The 20,734-nt window shown below is 35.7% G+C and overlaps 1 protein-coding gene across 2 annotated transcripts in view; it reads right to left on the minus strand.

The window, feature by feature from the left end:
* Window positions 1-20,734, minus strand: part of LOC142345338 (synaptotagmin 1-like) — an 83,665-nt gene that overhangs the window by 51,619 nt on the left and 11,312 nt on the right. The window lies entirely within an intron of this gene.

Consider the following 20,734-nt stretch of genomic DNA (forward strand, 5'->3'; position numbering starts at 1 on the left):
TCTCTCAAATTAAATTGAATACAGCATTCTCAGTACTTATTTCGCTTTATTTTCTGCAAAAGAAATGTACAAGGGAGAACAATTTTCCAATAATCACAAAGGCCAATATTTCCATAATTGATCAAACTGAAATTCAATATCGGATCTAGGGTAACGATAAAATTTCATTAATGAGCGTACATCTAGGGTACACCAAAGCAAAAAAATGTTTACTAAATTATTCTTATAAACAAGTTCAATGAATGACTAAAGAGCAGTTTTGGTATAGATAATTTGTGTTGTCACTTTATCTACCTCAGATGAAAATGAACGGTGATTATAGATTAAAAATGAAAATAGTTTTCTACCTACAAGGTAATGAAGGGAATGGAATAATGAGGGTTGGTTTTTTTAAAAGATTGCATAATCTTTGATTAAAAACTAGCGAATAATTAGTACCCATAACTAAAACTAATAATTTTGTGCAGAAAATAAATCTTTGGAAGCTATATGTATCCCTTCTTATATCAACCAGTTGCACCACAAACAATATTTTGACTTGCTGGCTACCAATTGAATGTTGCCCGTTTCCTGAGTACGTATTGCGAGAAAAGAAGAGACTGATTCCTCAAAAAACAATTGACAATGAAAATAATGCCACGATAAGAATTATGAGTAGCAGCATCTTCGGATTTTCTTCGTCTTTTTGACATTATACGTCAATAATTAATACGCTAATTGAACAGACAAAAGGTGTAAACTACTTTTTATGGTAGTAAGTATTCATATATGGTCCGTTTTATGGCAAGTAAGCCTTATAGGAAACCACTCAGAAATTAAAATTTAGCGTCCTTTACAGAAAATTGTAATTTCCACAACAATCAACTTTTTTTTCTAAAACTCATATTCTGACCAATAGTTTTGCATATTCTCAATTAATTGTGATGGTATGTAACCACCTAATTATTTATCTTCCTTCAAATGAACTCTGCGAAGCTCGATTGGCACATTTGAGCAAAAATTGAATGAACAACTTATTTTTTAATATTTAGTTCCGGCTCACTATCAAGACAGTAGAAAAAAATTTAGAACAAGCAAACGCACTATCACAGCGCTACTTGTTCTAAGCGTTTTTCCACCAGACAGCTGGTTTTTCTGATGTTTCCTTCCATATAATGCACGTATCTATAATATACCCTGGTCGAGGTGTCACCGCTAAAAATTGCTAAAAGATGTAAGATTTGCGGCGAATATGAAAAAAAAAGTAATGTTTGCGCTCAAGGCAATGAATGCGGTGAAACTAAACTTTTAAGCGGTGATTTTTTTCACCGCTTAAGCAGTGAAAGAAAATTTTACACCGCTGTAAGATTGCCTATCGCGTGCTCAAACACGTTCTCGGGAGCAAGTACTTCTGCTGAGCCTCGCGCTCTTCTGGTATTCTCCCGGGTTCGTGTGCTTCACCTCTGCAAGGGTGCAACCTCACTTCTGCTGTTGGCTACTGGACCAGGAAGAAGAAAAGAGTTGCAGCTAGAAGATTGAATTGAAGTCTTCTGGAGAGGGTAGCTGGAGAGAGGGCCAAGTCCGTTGTTGAAGCTCCAAAAAGTCCAAAAGACTGATTTTGAATTTTTCAGAGTCCTCCTTTTATCCTACTTTTCTATATACCTTAAGTTTAGCCAATCAAAAGTATTGACGTCAGAACTCTGCTTCTTTTCTTTTGGTAATACGTACCGCATGGAGCATGAACTTGGAATTACCAACCCTCTCCTCAGCATCCTTTCCTATTTTGTTCATGCATACAGATTTAATCAGAATCACATACCCATATTTCAAGTAAATTACTTTTCAATAAATTTCTACTAAATGAGGGATATGAAATTGGTTCTTCATTAAAAAGGGTAATGTAATTTGTTTTACGGTGTAATCAACAATCTGAGCCTCCGTTCCTTGCTAAATTTTGTGACTAAATTCAAACTACATTTCCTATTCAGTATTTGCTTATAAATTTTGTTTGTTTTATCAACTTTGACGATTTGGTGGATCTTGGATCAACTACGAATGGAGACAATCAACGGAGCAAGAAATCAGCAAGATCATTGGGTCAGTAGTAAAATAAAAACAAAACTTAAAAGACAATTGTAGACTGTATATAAATATACTTTGTTCATATATGTTGGTGACTTAATCTTCCCATAACTTATTCCCTTAGTCAAGCGAATAGCGCTCGACTCAGGCATATTTGTTTTGCTATAACCATCTGAGGCTATGCAACAATTATTTAGTCCTAAATTGCGTCTATTATTCAATCCTACAACCACTACCAGCGGAATGCGGTGAAATGAAACTCACCGCTACAAGCAGAATGCGGTGGAATGTATTTTTTCGCCTGCTAAAATTGAAAATCTTACAAATATTCACCGCAGATTGCAACGCTTATCTTAAATTCACAGAAAATATTGTTGATTTAAGAGACATATGGCGCAGTGGAACGGGAAGTTGTTGATGTGTAGGAGGTGAGAGGTTCGAACAACGTGTACGACAGTTTTTTTTTGGTAAAAAATCCGGTGAACGCGGTGAAAAAAAATTCTCTTACCGCTAAAAACCGCATAACTTAAGAAATTTCACCGCATTGAACGCTAAAAGATGCGGGCGCTTTGCAAAGAAAAATTTTTTTACCGCTACTCACCACTAATCTTACATTATTTGACCAAACATCGACCCGGGTACACAAATGAATATTGATACATATGGTATAGACCAAGATGAAGTCTGTGGTCCAACACATGATTTTTTCAGACGGAATTGAGTCATGGACAGTGGGTCGCTAGACCAAAAGATGGGTTTTGACCTGACCGACAAGACTTGTCACCCTGGGCGAGACCAAAGAGATCGTTTTTTACTGTTTGGCAGACTGAGCTGACTTTTCTCCCGATCACTGGCCAGACCAAGCAGACTTAGGTCAGACATTTGGCCATAAATACCATGGCCAGACCAGGCCAAACAGACTCTTGTGCCGATCATTGGCTGGAAGAAGCAGACCAAAGGCCAGACCGTTGTCCAGACCATCAACCAGACCAAACTGATCCGGGGCCAAAATATGGGCAAGACCCAAAAATTATTCATTTCACGTTATTGAACATAAAATTAAATAAATTTTCAAAGAAACATTGAAAAAACCGTTGATTTCAAAATCTCGTGAAGTTCAGTTATTTGGCGGAGAAGTGTAATCATCAAGAAATAAGTGATGGTCGACATTGACCATTGATGGGCTGTTATTTTGAAAAACGGTCAATGCGCCATAAAATTTATTGGCTGACACAAAAATGAGCATTGAAAAAACAAAACAGCTGACCAAATTGTGGGTGTTGGCCAGACCAAACAGATCGAACTTTGGGTATTGGCCAGATCAAACAAACAGAAATAAGAGTATGGGACCGACCAAAGGAACCAACATAATGGCATTGGTAAGACCTCACAGAACAAATAGTTTGCATTGGCCAGACAGAAAGTTCGACCAACATTTTCTCCAGAGCATTGACTTAAGTCGCTCTGTTCCAGCCCCCCGTCCACGACCCAAGTCGACCGAGACAATACTCGTCTTTCGTTACAGAACTCATTCTTGCAGAGGTGAAACACAGTGAACTTATTACATGTAATTAAATTTCAAAAAATATACTGATTGTCTATATTTGAACGTTAAGATAAGGAAACGAAATAGATCGAACACTACCAACGCTCAGCTAAAAAAACTTTGGTGTAGAAAAATTCTAACTGTCGGTGAAAGGTGAAATTAAAGTCAAACTGCATTTTACGACTTCACTTACTTTTGTTCCTGAATTTGCTATGCGATTTTCACTTGATTTCTAATTTCTTAAACAATGTCTATAGTTTTAACGGTTGCTTCGCGAAGCAAATCTCAATTACTTGACCAACTCGATTTAACAATTTTTGTAAGACAAGAAGATGAATTAGAAAACAAACTGAATCTGAAGCGATTCGAGAAAAAAATGGAAAAAATGCATTTTCAGAATGAACCAGTTATGAATAGGGATATCAAACAAAACTGCGTGGGCATCCAAAATTTTGAAAATTGTGAAAATCTTCTTTACCACAAATGACCCATTTCAAAAACTTCATAAAAAACGTATAAGCTTCCATTTGAAACTTTGATTGGAGGGCGTCTCACTGCAAGCTAAAGCTCGAATGACTTCTCCCTATACGGCACAAGTTGGGCCAGAATGCTTTTTGAAGACTAATCAATAATGATTATAGTGGATCCTTCATTCTCCTTTGATTGACAATTTTTTGAGTGATATCTTGCAAGATTCTTGCAAGAATCTTGCAAGTTTTGAATCATCTTGCAAGATTCTTGCAAGATTTGAATCCGCTCACTAGGGTGCGTTAAAGAATTTTCAAACTGAGTTGCTGTTGAACATAACATGCCAAAAAATATTGCTGCTCAAATTGTCTCCGGAATCTGTTTGACTGTCCAAATAAATGTATTGAAAAGCTGATGGATCAAGTTAATGAATGTCATATACAAAATTTATAAAAATGTGAGCGCTTTAATTTTTCAAAAACAGCTAGAACCAATTTCCTGTTTCCTAAGCTTCTCTCCTTTGTTTGTATTTTCTCTTTAAACCTATTCAGTTGAACTGTGGTCTTGAAATGGTCATGAATTATTTCAAATAAATTAAAGTTTTTGTGCTTGCAAAAAACATTGATTTGCGGTCATATTTGATAGCGACCGGTTAGCTTTTTTTATTTTTGCTGCTGTTTGGCATTGAGAAAGTCTGTTAGTTTTTCTGAGGGTAATTGCCAAGAAGATAAAGTCGATTTTCTTCGCACGGAACTTTAAATTTGTTAGTGTCTGACAATGCGATTACGGAATTTTAGTTTTCTACATTTATACCAATACTTTCCACGGCTTGCATCCCGGTGCACATCGTACAATGACCCTGTTCATGCAAGGCCACCGTGTATATGACAGGCTCTCTTCCTCAAGTTTCTCGGTCTGTATAAGGGATTTCTTTGACGAACGGACTTCTCAAGAAGTTGCGGGTGCCCACCTTTTTGTGTTACCAGAATAATTGGGTATATAAAAATATTTGCTGTCTTTTGCTGCTTCGCAGATAGTCAGAACGCAGTCCCTGATCTCTTTCGATATGGCATCTACGCTCAACATTGACGCTAGCGATATCACAGTTACAACTTTGAGACAGTATAATTGAAGGGATCATCGTTCAACTGGTACGATGTGTTGGGTTTTGAATTCGGGTTAGAAAGCGCTGTCGAAAAAAGTGCTTTCACTGAGTATTTTGATGCGCATGCCGCTGTTTCTGTTAATTGTTGAAATGAACATTTGAGGGGCTGCTCCTTTTAACGGAAATAAAGCCGTCCTCAAGAGATCATTTGGAAATTTTCATGATGTGAACGATTTCCTGTTTGCGTTTTAATTTAAGTAAAACTGATAATAGTAATTATTTCAGGCAAAACGAAAACGGTGATTTCGTACTTGGGTGTTTATAGTGAATGGTTTGTTGTTGCGATTTTAAGTATAGCATCAGAACTTTGTCTGGCATTTGAACTGTTCATATACATTTTTCGCAGCGCAAATTGTGGGTGCTAATTGAAGAGAAATTGTCGCTAAACCACTACTTGATATGCCGGATTAACTTATCGAAATTTGTGTGACTTTTTGTTGATGTTTTTTGTAGTGCATTGAAACCTAGCAACTGTTGCTAAGAGGATTTCCTTGTTATAATGTCATGTATAAATTGTTTTTGAAGTAGAATTTCTATCTAAATGTTCTGCACTTTCTATGATTGAACACGTTCAATGTTCAATGTCAAAAACCAGACAGAAAATGTATTTCAATCCACATAGTTAGACGTTTGTCATAGGATTTATTTGATCTATTTTCATTCATTATAAACTAATGCTCGACCAACTGTGATTCGTCTTAAAGGAGGACCAAAAAGATGCTATTTATTATTCTATTGAACGCCGAGAAACTATGCCGTAAAGTTGTTCCTTTACCGCATTGAGGACACACATCGAAAACACAAATGTTTTTTACATCTATGGGGCGCTGTCTTTGAATTCTATGGGGCGCTGTCTTTATTAAAAGATCTCTTCACACATTTCCATGATTTTTGAAGTCAAATTGGAGTAGAGATTTTGGTCACGCCGAAACAGGAAGTGGAGAGAAAAAGCGAGTCGTTTTGCGGCGTGAAATTTTTTTGCTCTAAACTTAAATTAGAGTGAGAATACGGTGTTTGAACAAAAATTCGCTTTCTCGCTTGTGGTTTTTTGTTCACATGCGGCAACTTCATTTTGACTTTTACTGTTTTTTCGATTTTTTGGATCGGATTTTTTTAAATGCGTTTCCCAATCCATTCTTAGTACGTTCTAGGTCTAGTTTTCTGTTTAGTCAATAAAAATTTTTTGAATTGTACGTCAGCACTTGTCCCGCTATGTTTTTATCTTTCTTGGTCTTGCTTTTCTAAAGTACCTCTCAAACAGGCACAAGTTGTAGCATAGTGAAAAAACTCAAATTAGATTCTATAGTCTACTGATATAATGGTATTCAATTTCAGTGGTTTTTTAATCTGTTGTCGTTAATTTATTGTTCTTGTTTTGGTCTCACGAAATCGGAGAAATCTGTAATATATGGTACACTTCATATTGTAAATTTGTGGCGTTATTCATTAAAATTTTCTTTATTTTAATTTAGTTCATTTTGCTTTGAATTTTAATTTCATTCAGTTCATGTTTGAAAATCATCATTAATTGTTCAAACCTTTTTAACTTTGTTGATATAATTCATTGTCTGTGCATGCAGACGACTTCCTGTTATTTTAGCGCAATTCCAAAAATGTTTTTAATTTTAGTGCATGATCAAACTGATGATCAAATTCTGTTTTAATTTTATTCTTCGCTCTTTGTCCATTCAACCCAATTTTCAGTTGAATCACTGTCTGATTAGCTTTTGCTCCCAAATTAACTTAATTTAAGCTGCTTCAAAAATCTAGTCTTTCGCTATGCCAACCAATAATTTTAATTTGACGCTTGTATTCATGGAGCGTTTTCCGTATAAAATTTGTCTCCAAACAACAAAATTTCAAGAAATAAAGTAATACGTGATTTCGCATCGCAAATTTACTTATTTTCCACTTAACGCCGATTTGGAGTTCGCCTAGCAAAATCACAAATCAGTACAGAAAGAATAACTGTACGACATGACTCATTCGGCAGCTCGGGAGTAACAGAAGACACCCATGACCATTGAGCCATTTGCGAACGATCGACCACAGATCCCCCTATCAGATGGGACAAATGGCGAAAACAAGTCAAATTTGCGATACCGGCCCGCGAAAAACATAACACTTAATAGATTTCTTGAGCTAGAACCTACCTGAAATCGACTACCTCCTGAACCCAAATATGAAGCCCCCACTGGAAACGCAACAAAACAGATGGAAGGAAAAAAACAAATACGCAATAATCAACTCAAGCTCCAATGGGACCTCAAATGTCAAAAAAATTAGCGAAGCAGGCATTTTCTGTGGGGAACGACCTTGGACATTGTGCGACCAGAAATGCGTCTCCCTTCTCTATTTTAGTATTGGCACAGAAGGCCGAAGACTTCTAACACAAAGTTTTATCCATTACAACATTTACGATCTCACGACGCTCACGTTGTGGGAAATGCCAGAAATAGCTTTCATTAGACCCCGCAACATAACATTTGATCGTTGTGTTTTCTTTTAAAGAAAAGAAAAAAGGGAGAGACTTTTGAACATTTCAATGACACCCTGAAGCTGAAAAATGTGATTTCGAAAACCGGGAGGAAACCATAATTAGATTCATCTTTATGCTAGATGGCGACACGAGCTACTACATGATACAAATTAACCAGAAACTCAGCCTTGCTGTCATCAGGGAAATAGGTCAAGAAAACCAACAACGGAAAGCTTCGGACAGCAAAAACGGCGTGAATGTAGTCCAACAGCTCAATTGATGTCGCGGCGTGAATGCACGTCTCAACAAAGAAAGAGGAAGACGTTCAACCGTGAGCACAATGGCTTGCCTCAGCAGAAATTTGGACACCTAACCAAATTGGACACCTAATTGGACACCTAACCACCGTCAGGTTTTGAAAGGCGATGGGTAAAAACTGTAATTACTGCGGCTTTTTCACTCTTTTCGCCAAGGTAATTCGGAATAAACAAAACACAAGCAAAAACACTTAACAATGAAATCGAATAAACAATATGCGGAATCAGAAAATTATAGATAACTCAAAAAAAAACAAAACGTAAATTTCATTTTTTATTACGAACAGTTCGACTCTCAATATGTTTCGTCCGATGATAAGTGCGTCGCAATGTTATAACCAAATACTTCTAATACAATCACAACGCAAAATATGAATATTAAAATCGGCAATACATAATGTATTTGATACTCGACACTGGAAGACGATGTTCCATAAATAATTTGCCACTTGCGAAGCACATTGTTGATAATTGTATCAAAGCAAGCCGGTAGGAGAAAAAAACCATTAGAACTAAAATCTTATTCAAACGACCCTGTGGGAACTCTGAAAGTAAACTCTGAAGTAACTCTGAAAATGAAAGGAACATTGAAAGACAATTAAATTTTACGATTGGCAAATTCCACGAGCAAAAGTTACTGTGGCAACGAACGGAGTTAAAACTATTTTGGGGACGCGATTTGTTTGATAAATTAGGCAGAACAATCAAAACAAAAATTTTGCCCTAAAGTCGAGATCAATAAAATAGACCATCCATGAACTATAAAAAAAGTCAGTAGCGAAAAAGTTCCCAAGCTCATAAAGAGAAATGAAAATCAAAGCATAATACAGTAAACCCAAAATTCTTCAGAAACTATAAAGTCACACAGCAAAAAGAACAAAACGTACGGATTGATCTACAATCAAAAGTTAAAATTGAAACAGAAAAGTTGTTATACGAAGGACCCACTGAAAAACTTTGGAAACGTTTCCGATCAGCACTTCACTTGACCTATAGTAATTATAATCAAACATTATCAGTGAATTAAAATAGCTCAGTACTCAATGAAAAATAATTCATAAAAACAAATAACAAATGCCTAACGTTAACTCTTTTTCAAACAACTTTACAAACACTATCAAACGGGCCGCATAAAGCAGCATATTTCATTACGCTCAATTTGCAATACGCGTATAGCCAACTAAATCTAAACACTGATGCGCCCCGCCATTGTAATTTTAATTTAGTAAACGCTGATATGACTGGCACATACCGTTTTAAAACAGAATTTTACCGCATAACCGATATGCCAGCAAATTTTTAAAAGGCTATTGACTGCACACTGAAAGGACTCAAGAAGACCTTCTGCTTTTGGATGATATTTTAGTTCTAAGCAGATACGCATTGAAGTGTCTTTGTTGTGATTGTTGAAGTGATTCAACATTGAAGTGATTCGTATTGAAGTGATTGTTGTAAAAAAAGTGTCTTTTTAGTATGGAAGAAGAAAATCTAAGAATCCATTTAGCAGAAGGTCGTTTCGCAGAAACACAAATTGAATGGCGGTGTCACAGAATCACACAACGTGGAAAAACACCACTAGCAAACAAAACAGCCACAATTCAACAACTTGACTCACCGACAAACTTGTAAGAATTGAAATCATTTATGGGCTCTGTCCAACATCTTGGTAAGTTTGTACCCAATCTGTGACAACTTTGCCAGCCTTTACGACCTTCGTTGAAGAAAAACACAAACTTCAATTGATCCGACGAACATGATAAACATTTCAACCAGATTAAGACCAAAATTGCTAAATCTACCAAAGATAAGCATTTTAATCCAAACCTAGAGACAGGAAGAAATGTGACGCCTCAGGAAACGGTTTTGAAAGCGCGTTAGAACAACGTATCCCTGATGGCTGGCAAACTGTTGCATTTGCCTTACGTTTCCTCAAAACAGTTGAAGAAAGGTATAGTATAAACTTGAATATATACTACCCCTAATAGCTCAAGTGTAAAAGAAATTTGATCCATTATGGGTAGTCTGGTCAATCCAGCATTTAAAGTACTTTCTTTACCTTAAATTTTTTAACGTTATCACTAATCATCGAGCCTTACTTTCTATTATGCGAGCAAATAGATCCAATAAACCGTATAATAGTCGCCTCACAACATGGGTTGACCGAATACTTCATTTTGACTTTACATCCAACAACCTTCGCGGCTCAAAATTGTTCCTATTGGATTATGCTTTGCACGAAACGCAACAGGGGGGCCATTAAAATCTCAACTTATGATGAGCAATTTGTTGTTGCTAAATGGGACGTGATCAAAGGCAGCGCGAAATGCTTTCAGCTAAATACTCAAAATTATAAGGGTTTTGCAGAGCAAAAAGAGGCAATTAATTCGAACGCAAATAGTATATATACCAGCGACAATGTGTAGTGAATTCCCGGCGCGAAAGCAGGAATGTTCAGAAAACAGCGAAAATTACGACAAAATTAGCGAAATATATTCCAATAGCTGTAAGTCTGCAACCCTCAACAAAGCAACAAACAAACCCAACTTGCTTGTGGCTCTACAATTCAGTCGCATCCAATTAGTTCAATCTTTCAAAAGATTGCTAAATTATTTCAAACAGCTTTAATCATGTGAAACTCAGACGATGAAATGCTATGTTATACAATATTGGTCAAACAATTCCCTCAAAAGTAAGATTTGCAGATGAAGCCAGACCTTCAAATGCTTCGAAAATCCACACCCTCTACGCTTGGGACAGATACGACAAATGTCACTAATATACCAACCTCCACGGACGACCTCTAAACAGTCTCTTTTAACTTTGCTCTTTCCAAAATCTTCTCCCGCACCCTGATGGCCGGCTTGACAACAAAAGACGCAATCGTGAAGGAAGAGATGCAAACAGATTTATCTCTAAATACACATTCATTGGAGGGACGTGCATATGGAAAAATGACTTGTTTGCGTTGACGGCAAAATCGCGATACCCAACTCCAGAAAAAAGCGTATATTGAAGCAAAACAAGCAACACATCCTGGGTGCTGTGGCATGACCGAAATGGCCATCCACGCATGTGGCCATATATGCAGCGTGATCTGCTGTCGAAAACGGCAAAATGTAAACCCTGTGTTAAAATCAGTAATAATTTAAAGTCTATTATTCCATCTAGCAAATGTCATCCTTTAAGTTATATAATGTTCCTAATGAAGAAATTCAGATAAAATGCGGCGGTCCTATTTACAACGAAAAAGACCAAGAGGTATATTTTCTTGCATGTATAGACCGTTTTTCAAATTTTCTATCGGTTAGAGTATTTGATAGAACAAATGCAAAAAAATCCCTAAAGCTTCTTCAAGATTACGTGATATTACATGCCATACCAAGCGCAATAAGATTAGATCAAACTAAATGTGAAATCGGACAAAAATCTGAAGAATTTTGCAATCATAATAGCATAGAGCTCACCAATTTACAATCACACAGCAATTGGCTTAGTTGAAAGGCTAATTCAAACTATAAAAAGCCGTTTAGCATGTAATAATGGCGCGAAATAACATTAATTTAATCGCTTCAAAAAACTTAATAATCTACCGACTACAATTATGTGTTCAAAAGGACAATTAACCAATCACCGTTTGAAAGTCATTTTGCACGCAAAGCTAATACTCCCCTTAGTAATATAACTACAGAAAAAAATCAAAATACGTTGACATAAGAACCAATTTTATATTAAATTTTAGACCTAGAAACAGTTCGATGGGAAGAGCTCGTCCCAGAAGTCAAATGTGGGGACGGAAACCGAAAAGACGCTCAATTAGAGATAAGAAAAAATACTATCACACAGGAAGCAAACAAGAGACGCAATAACGACCCTGAACAGAAGCTTCCCTGTCACTTAAGTCAGCAAAGAAAATCCCGATGCCTAAAAGGTCCACAAAGGATCGGGATGGGTTGTGTGAAGTATTAGCACCCGGTTACTCAGACCTTAAAAACGACAGTCATACATCAGTTATTGAAGAACCAGGCAATTGCAAAGATACTGTCCGTAGATCCGACATAGCAAAAATTGGGACAGAAGCCGAATGGCACACACACCTCAAGGAATACGCTGACAGAACAACCAAAAGACGCACGGGCAAAACGACTGAGAAATTAATCGCAGAGCTTGCTCGTGATGCAAGAAAGCAGCTAGTAAGAAGATTAAGCACTGCCCCATTACGTACGATTCAAACCGTGTTCCATCGATCCATCCTAACGTATCACGAGGCCTGCGAGTCCAAATGCCGGTCATGCAATAGAAATTATGTATTCCCGCGCTGCAAATTCCACCCATACAATCTACATCCACAAAAGCAGAGCAAATCAAAAAGGAGCCAACACAAAGACAAAAAAGGAAGACTGCAACCAACATTAACCAATCAAGAAAAAGACTGTACTTCACCATCAATTACGGAATCTGACAAATCCATGAATTCGACGCAGACTCTCTTTCCCCCAAATCTTTCTTAGAAAAGATCTCCAAAAATGTCAGCAGCTGATAAAGCAGAATAATATCGCAAAAAAAAACAATTATTTCGACAATCCAGAAAGCCCAGAAAGACCAAAATCCAAAAGGCCCTCCCACCAATCTTCAGTTGGAAACATGCACCCCAGATGTGCCCTATACCACACACTACTATATCAAACCCAATTACGAATAGACAACCATGACTTTAAGAAAGGCCGATTGCCCAACAGATTCAGAATCCGATTAAAACTATTGAAGCTTCAAATTTCTCAAAACAAATTTTTTAATATTAGTAATAACCATATATTTTACTAACTTTCTGTTATAAAATAAACTATATTTTGTTTACTTTTGGCAAGGGGGAAATTTGATATATGGTACATTTCATATTGTAAATTTGTGGCGCTTTTCTTTAAAATTTTCCTTGATTTAATTTATTTCATTTTGCTTTGTACATTTTAACTTTTTTCAGCTCATATTTGAAAATCATCAATAATTGTTCAAACCCTTCTAGTTTTGCTGATATGATTCACAGTCTGTGCAAGCAGACGACTTCCTATTATTTTCACGACAATTGTTAAATTTGTTCTTGTTCCTAATTTTAGTGCATGATCAATTTAATGATCAAATTCTTTTTTAATTTGAATCTTCACTCTGCCAATTCAATTCAATTTTCAGTTGAATTGCTCCGCAAATTAACTTTAATCAAGCTGCTCTAAAATTCTGGTTCTCCGCTAAGCGAATCAATAATTTCAATCCGGCGCTTGTGTTCGCGGAAAGAGTTCCGCATAAAATTTGTCTCGAAACAACAAAACTTTGATAATCAAAATAATACGCGATACAAAGCCGAATTGGATTTCTCCTAGCAAAATCACAAATCAGTAGAGAAATAATTCCTGTACGTCCAAAACTTCGAAAAAATTTTTAGCTATCTCAAACTCCTTTCAAGATATCCCATAGACTGAACAATTCTGTCAATTATCTGCGATCCTTCTCCTCGGCAATTCCTGGGTTTAGGATTGAATCGCAAGTTATTGAATGTAATGGAACTGAACTGTGGTAGAAGTGGTCAATAGTTTCGTTTTGAGTTTTCCTACCCCGAACACTTAGTGAAGTAAACATTTTGGAAGTGTTTGCTGAGGCGTTTACCTTTTGCTAATTTTACAACTGAATTTGCATATTGATTGCGAAATCAATAGCGCTCTCTTTTTCAGCAGTTATGATGATGAAATAATTATTTTGTAACTTTTGTTTTAGTTAGATGAATATTTAAATGGAAAATTTGGACTCGGCAAAAGTTCAATTAGTATTGAATTGTTTAATTTTACCTGCAAAATCGCCCGCGCATAAAACAATTTATAGATTTTCTGCTGAGTCTTTGTTTGCGTTGCTCCCTCTACATTTTTTAAGTTTTCGTAAACTTCATTGTTCTGTGCAATTGAAAGGTTAACAAATCAAGCGCTCCATCCGTAGTTTTTGATGTGCCATACAAGCAGATATATTAGTCCAACTAGTAAAATGGCAACTGCACTGTTAATAATAAACCGAATGAACCAGTGTTTCATTCCAAGAAAACCATCATCAATAATCTGTTCATCCATTTCTTCATTCGAGTTTTGTGAAAACATATCGAAGGCCAAAGTTAATCCCATCAAATATAATAACTCAACCAAAGAACCAACAAATGTCAAAACAAAAGATAACGAATTTAATAACAGCAAACTAGTTTTTTGGTTTTTGGCTGATGACTGGACAAAAAACACAAAAAAAATAACAAAACAAAGCTTACTAACAAAATAACGCTTCGTTTCTGAACATTTTTTACTGTGCACTCGTGTTCAACTACAATAAAATTTAAACTGTAACAAATTGGAAAAAATATAAAATCTTGATACTTTAAAACAGCAAGCCTAAATTGTATCTTAAAATGGTAAAAATGGGAAAAATTGACAATAAATTGTTTTGAAAGTCAAATCTATCTCTCTCGTGGCATTTCAGATTTGAAATCTATTACGCGAGGCAGCTTAGGTTGAAAAACAGAAAATGGAGACTGTAACTTAGAGAACATTATATTTGTCTGCAGAAGCTGGATTTATTTCATTAGAGGGGTAGTTTTGCAGGCTTCACTTGGGATAAAAAGCTAAGGAATTCAGGAATGAATTAATTAGTTTCTGATGTATCTTGTAATGCTGATATTATATTTGTAGATGGTATCTTGTCCTTGAAAAAAAAATGGTTTCTCAACCATTGGAAATGGAAAACGTCTCAACATTAATGAAGTAAAAACAATTACTGTGATTACGACCTGGCATTATACAATTTGATTTCGTATTAAAATTTCCAGTTGAATAAGGAACTAAATTTCATTAATCAGGCATCATTAAACAGATATACATCCAGTATATCGCCAGATGCGATATAGCCTAAGTCCATCGACAGAAAAATTTCATCTAAAATGAGCTGGTTTGTTTGTATTTTGATAGATAGGTCAAACATATGTACGATAACTACAAAAGATAGCCAAAGCCTGACAGAAAAAAGTTAAAAACGCAAGTTGAGCTCTGAAAACATCGTTGTTGCACAATATTCAGGACCTGTAAAGACGGCTCTTGTAAACATATCAAAGAAAATAACCTCCTGTCGGCTTCTATTAGGAAATAAAGCCCCCACGGTTGAACGCCCAGGTAAAACTTTGAATTTCAGTCGTGACATTTCGTCTGGGTGTGATATATTCATATCAAGTCCCAATGCAGCTGAGCCGTGGCCATGGCCAGACTATACAATTACTATTGATAACGCAATAATATCCCGGAGCATAGCCTCATGGTATAAACATCATGTTATATTTGAAATTTTCGAAAATCTCATATTATATAGCCAAAATGGTTGAAAAAGACCTGTTAAGTGCCCTTACAAATTGGGAAACGACAAATGAAGATGTGGGGAGAGTATGTGAAATGGTGGGGGAGAGTATGTGAAGAGGTGGGTGAGAGTATGTGAAGAGGTGGGGGAGAGTATTTGAAGAGGTGGGGAGATTATGTGAAGACGTGGGGGAAAGTAGCTGAAGAGGTGGGTGAGAGTATGTGAAGAGCTGGGGGAGAGTATGTGAAGAGGTGGGTGACAGTATGTGAAAAGGTGGGCCAGAGTATGTGAAGAGGTGGGGCAGAGTATGTGAAGAGCTGAGGGTAGTATGTGAAGAGGTGGAGGAGAATATGTGAAGAGCTGGGGGGAGAGTATAGTATTTTCGGCTTCGGCTCTTTTATTCTGTACAGTTGCTTCATAACCTTCAGTTTTCAAGCGTTTGAGGCTGTTTCTTTTGCATTGTTTATTTTAAACGTTAGCACAATAGTTTTTTAAGGAACAGATTCTTTAACAAAGTTCCAATTGAAAATATCAAGAATTGTATATTTTTTCTGTAAATATCCTCCTGTAATATATTCCAATCATAAAGATGACTGCAGAAAAAATTAATAGTTATTCAAAAGGGGATCTTTATAAAATTTGTTGCCAACTTTATCAAAAATTAGAAAAAAAGGACAGTCTCATCGCCGAGCATGTGCGAACCGCGAATGATTTCTTAAAAAAAATGGCACAGGTGACAAATACTTTTTCTATAATAACAGCAACAATTAACACGGGTGCAAAAAATGACGTTTTTATTCAAGTTTGAAACTTGTAGTTTGAAACTTGTTTTTTTTATTGAAGTTTAAAGATCGAGGAAAAATCAGAGCATTTTTTAATTGGTAGTAGTATCATCAAACACCCGGCAAGAGATCGGACATATCCTAAAGACTGCAGTATACAAGCGTACCAAGGCTCAACGACAAAGAAAAAACTGCAATTATTACACGGTTACTATCAAAAAAAATGAAAACAGTCATTTACAGAATGGGATCAATGATATTCTAAAACAAAAAAGTGATCATTAAATTTTTTTTTCAGATTACAAAGATCTTGTCTCCACATTTAAGGAAAAATTCAGCCCCGAAACATTGTTATTGATGGAAGTGCCTCCCTTTAAAAATAACCGAAAAACGAACAGACAAACACCAAAATTTATGAATTCAATGATAACTGCGCGAGTATATTACAAATGAAAACACTGAAAAAATCAAAATACTTCCTGTCTGCAACATGTTGAGTCAAATGGCAAATTACAAAACTCTTTCTTACGATGATATACATTTTAATTTTCAGCAGGGAATTCCGTTCCATAAAAATGCAGTTTTAAGTCATTTTCTTTTAACTTCTGGTAATCTTCTTTGTTTACAATCATTGCAGGATTCTCAAAGTGCATAGTAAGGCCCTTACCTACAAACCATGAAGGCAAAAATATAGTTATACAAATGGATTTTGGCTGCAGTTTTTCTTGTTTTTTTAGCTTTTTTGCATCGTGTATTGCTTTATAATCAGATTTTGCTTAAAATGGCAGGCATCTGACTCATAGTTATACTAGGTGTACTACTCATGTTCTCCGACAGATTTTTCAAAAAAATTTGTGCAGTTTTCCTTATGCATCACGAATACATTCATTCAAAGGAAGCTGTAACAGCAAGCAATGTGCCTTACCACCCAAATTAAAAGCTTACTTTTTCTTGATTGTTATATGTTACCTTCTACTAAAAAGTGCCGATATTGAAATAAACTTGGGACCAATTTTGCTATATGCACTTATGATGAAAGAGTTAGAGTTATGTGATTCCACAATAAAAAATTCTACATCAAAACACCAGAAGTTAAGTAGGAAAACATCTGTTGTTGAAAGAACTCATTCGAGACATTGGTTACAACTGCATATATGCCTTTAGTGGAATAAGATTTTCACAAAATCATCCGGAAGAGTTTTGACATGTAGATAAGCGAAAATTTGACTGTTTTCAAAATGATCGCATCCAAACAATAAAAACAAAAGGTGGTGATATCATAATAAACATTCCAAAATTTTTGAAACTTCTTCTCTGCGACCATCTCAGTTGCTTTCCGGATACAAATTTTGAAAGTTTATGGAATGAGTTGAGCATACAAAAAAAAGAAATGCGTACTAAATTTATCATACTGTCTCGACAAAAACTTGCATAAAAGTTTTTAGAAAATTGGTCCTGGGAATTGGCTACAAGAAAAAATAACTATTCTTCATCTCTTATCGCTTACATCTTACCGGACAATTACGAAACAGGCATGGTAGCGGATACAGTTTTGAAAACTGATCATTTTGCAACAATCACAGTTTGTAAATCTGGGATGCTAAAATTAAAAACAACGAAGAAAAAATTTTTTGATAAAACTATTCAGCCAATTTGTTCCAAATTTTTATTGAACTTTCAGACTGGAGGCACTTTTACGGTGCATTGACGGAAGATAAGATGTTATTAAATTTTCAGAGAACTATTGAAACAGCATTAGCACTAGATGCTCCAATTAAAATCTGTTATATTAGAAAAGACAAACCAAAACTTTTGCTTCAAGAAAAATCGCTCTGTGAGAAAACAAAAAACAGTTTTCACGAATTAGCGATGATGAAACTAAAGACGATTTAATTCGTCAAAAAAACAACTTCTCTCAAGTTTTTTGGAGTTAAACAGTGAAAAAGCCAGATGGAACTCCATTCAAGATCTTTGTAACAAAGAAAAGACTCAGACAAGAATTCAATTTTTATTAAACAGTTTTGGTAATAAGATAACAAAGCCTTTGGAACTCGAAAATCTTCTAAATTACAGATTTTCTACTCTAGATGAGTTCAGTGGCTTGCAACAAACAAACAACATTACTTCTAAAACTGCTCTGAGAGAGTGTTTCAAGTTCCGATATATAACAGCTAAGGAAGCAAATGTGCTCATAGATTCATTGGATGCACTCGGTCCTTCAAAAAAACCAGCGTGGGCAATCAAAGATGCTAAAGCAACGCTAGCGGAACCACTGTGTTATCTCATTAATCATTTAATTACAGCAAAAAAATTCCAGAAGATGTTAAAATAGCTTCTATAGCTCCACTTTTCAAAAAAGGAAATCCCGAAGACCCACTCAATTATAGACCTATTTCTGTCACTTCTGCTTTGTCAAGAATTCTAAAAAGGCGTTCAGATCACAAATCACAAGTTTCCTAGAAAGGAAGCAATTAGTGTCTACTAGTCAATTTGAATATAGAGAACAAAAATCAACAATTGATGCTATCCTGAAAACGACAGAATAAATAAGATTAGAACTCAAACAGACAAAAAAAATACAGGTGCTTTTTTAGATCTTTCAAAGGCTTTTGGTTCTATAAACCACTAAATACTGTTACGGAGATTTGAAAATATAGGTTTTGGCGAACATGTTACCAATTTAATAGAAAATTTTTTGAGTGAAAGAGCGCAAAGAGTTGTCCTTAATGGAATTGAGTCAGATTTGATAAATCTGAAAAGAGAAAGTAAACAAGGTGCTATTTTAAAACATCTATTATTTAACATTTACGTCAACGATTTAGCAAAGATTGTAGAAAATGATTGCAAGGTCCTCCAGTATGCACTCGACACTTTTCTTTTTACATCCGACACTGATGAATTATCGTCAAAAACAAAACATAAACATAACATATCAAAACTTATGGATTTCTGCAAGGTCCCAGTTAGTGGTGAACAAACAGAAAACAGAGTATATCGTGTTCAACACCAGGACGAGGTTAACAAATTCTGTTCTAAAAGTCGACAATGAAAAAAAAAGCAGAAAAAGTAGTGTGAAGAGTTTCGGCGTAATTATTGATAACAAGCTAAAATTTGATGGAGAAGTGAAAAGATTCTTCAGAGAATGTCTTGTGGAATAAAAGTTTTGAATACACGTAGTAAAATTTACACGAGAAATCGAAAATCGTATTATTTAATGTAATAGTAATAAGTTATCTTCATTATTCCGCTTTAATTTTGATAGGGTTGCAAAACCATTACTCACATCTTTAGAAAAACAATTGAAATGAGGAATAAAAAAACATTTTATTAGGAGAAAATACGATCCGTCCACAGATCTCAAACCTTGCAACAATATATGACCAATCTCTTTTTTCTTTAAATATCTTTGCTCAAAACATTTTTTTCGATTACTCAGCAACGATCATCCAGCATAAGAAATTGAACCTCTCTCTACCATGAGAATAAAATAACAGGACTGGTCAAAAAAATAACGTTTGATATAAGAAAGAACAATAAGTTTTTAACTGATTCCTTTATGGCACAAGCCATTCCAATTTATAATAGTCTGCCTTCAATTATTATACTGAAAACAACATCGAAAGCTTCCTTAAAAAAGAACAGAAAGGATATTTTTGGAAAGAATTTTCGAAGGGCCCAAAAGTAACTGATATGAAAGATGACCTTTGAAGCATATTTTAGTTGTCATGTTTTTCTAATCTTCATGATGTACATATAAAATTGTGAGAACGTTTTATTCTCGCATCTTAGGCCATTTTTTTATTATTTAAGGTCAAATTTTTAGTTAAGTAATTTAATGATTTTATAATTTTACATAATGTTATATTCTTAACATTACATTGCCTCTTTTACCATTCGCATTTTATTCTTATGTGTTTCAGAGGACATTAACAATGTTCTTTTTTTATTGGGAAGTTTTGTGCACCCCCTAACACTCCATATGTTAACTCTTTTGTGTCTGCTCAACAATGGAGCCTTGAGCTGATTAGTGTTGGGGGGGGGGCTTTTTCAGCAAACGTGCGGACCAGTTCTGGAGTTTAAGGCTGCGATTTGTGTCGTCGTGTGTGTGAAAGAACTTGGTTGGAATAAGTCCCCGCTCTTTATCCTCTCCTCTTCTTTTCTCAGCTCCTGTAGCATATTCTGCCACCATTTTAGCCTATTATCACCTGTAAAAAGACGACGGACAGCAAGACAGGGCAGTTAACAATGGCAGGTAATTCTCTCATTGATAGAAACCACTTATAGAAGCCACTTCAAATCGTTTCCGTTCCCTTTATTTCGCCCCCTGAGCCACAAATGCGATTTATTTTGAACCCTCTCCTCTCTTCAAACGTTCCTCCTGAAACGCTCAGAGAGTGTGTCACCTATAGTTATAGCTCATCCGTTCCTCATCATCAAATGATTGGCTGGTGTGAAATGGCACTTGATCTATTTATTTCATGGAGAACGTCAGAATAGAGGGAAAAACAGAAGGCTGGAAACTGCAGAGAATTGCTACATCAGCAGAGA

The sequence above is a fragment of the Convolutriloba macropyga genome, chromosome 9 (assembly GCF_964194025.1).
Source record: "Convolutriloba macropyga chromosome 9, txConMacr16.3, whole genome shotgun sequence".
NCBI lineage: Eukaryota > Metazoa > Xenacoelomorpha > Acoela > Convolutidae > Convolutriloba > Convolutriloba macropyga.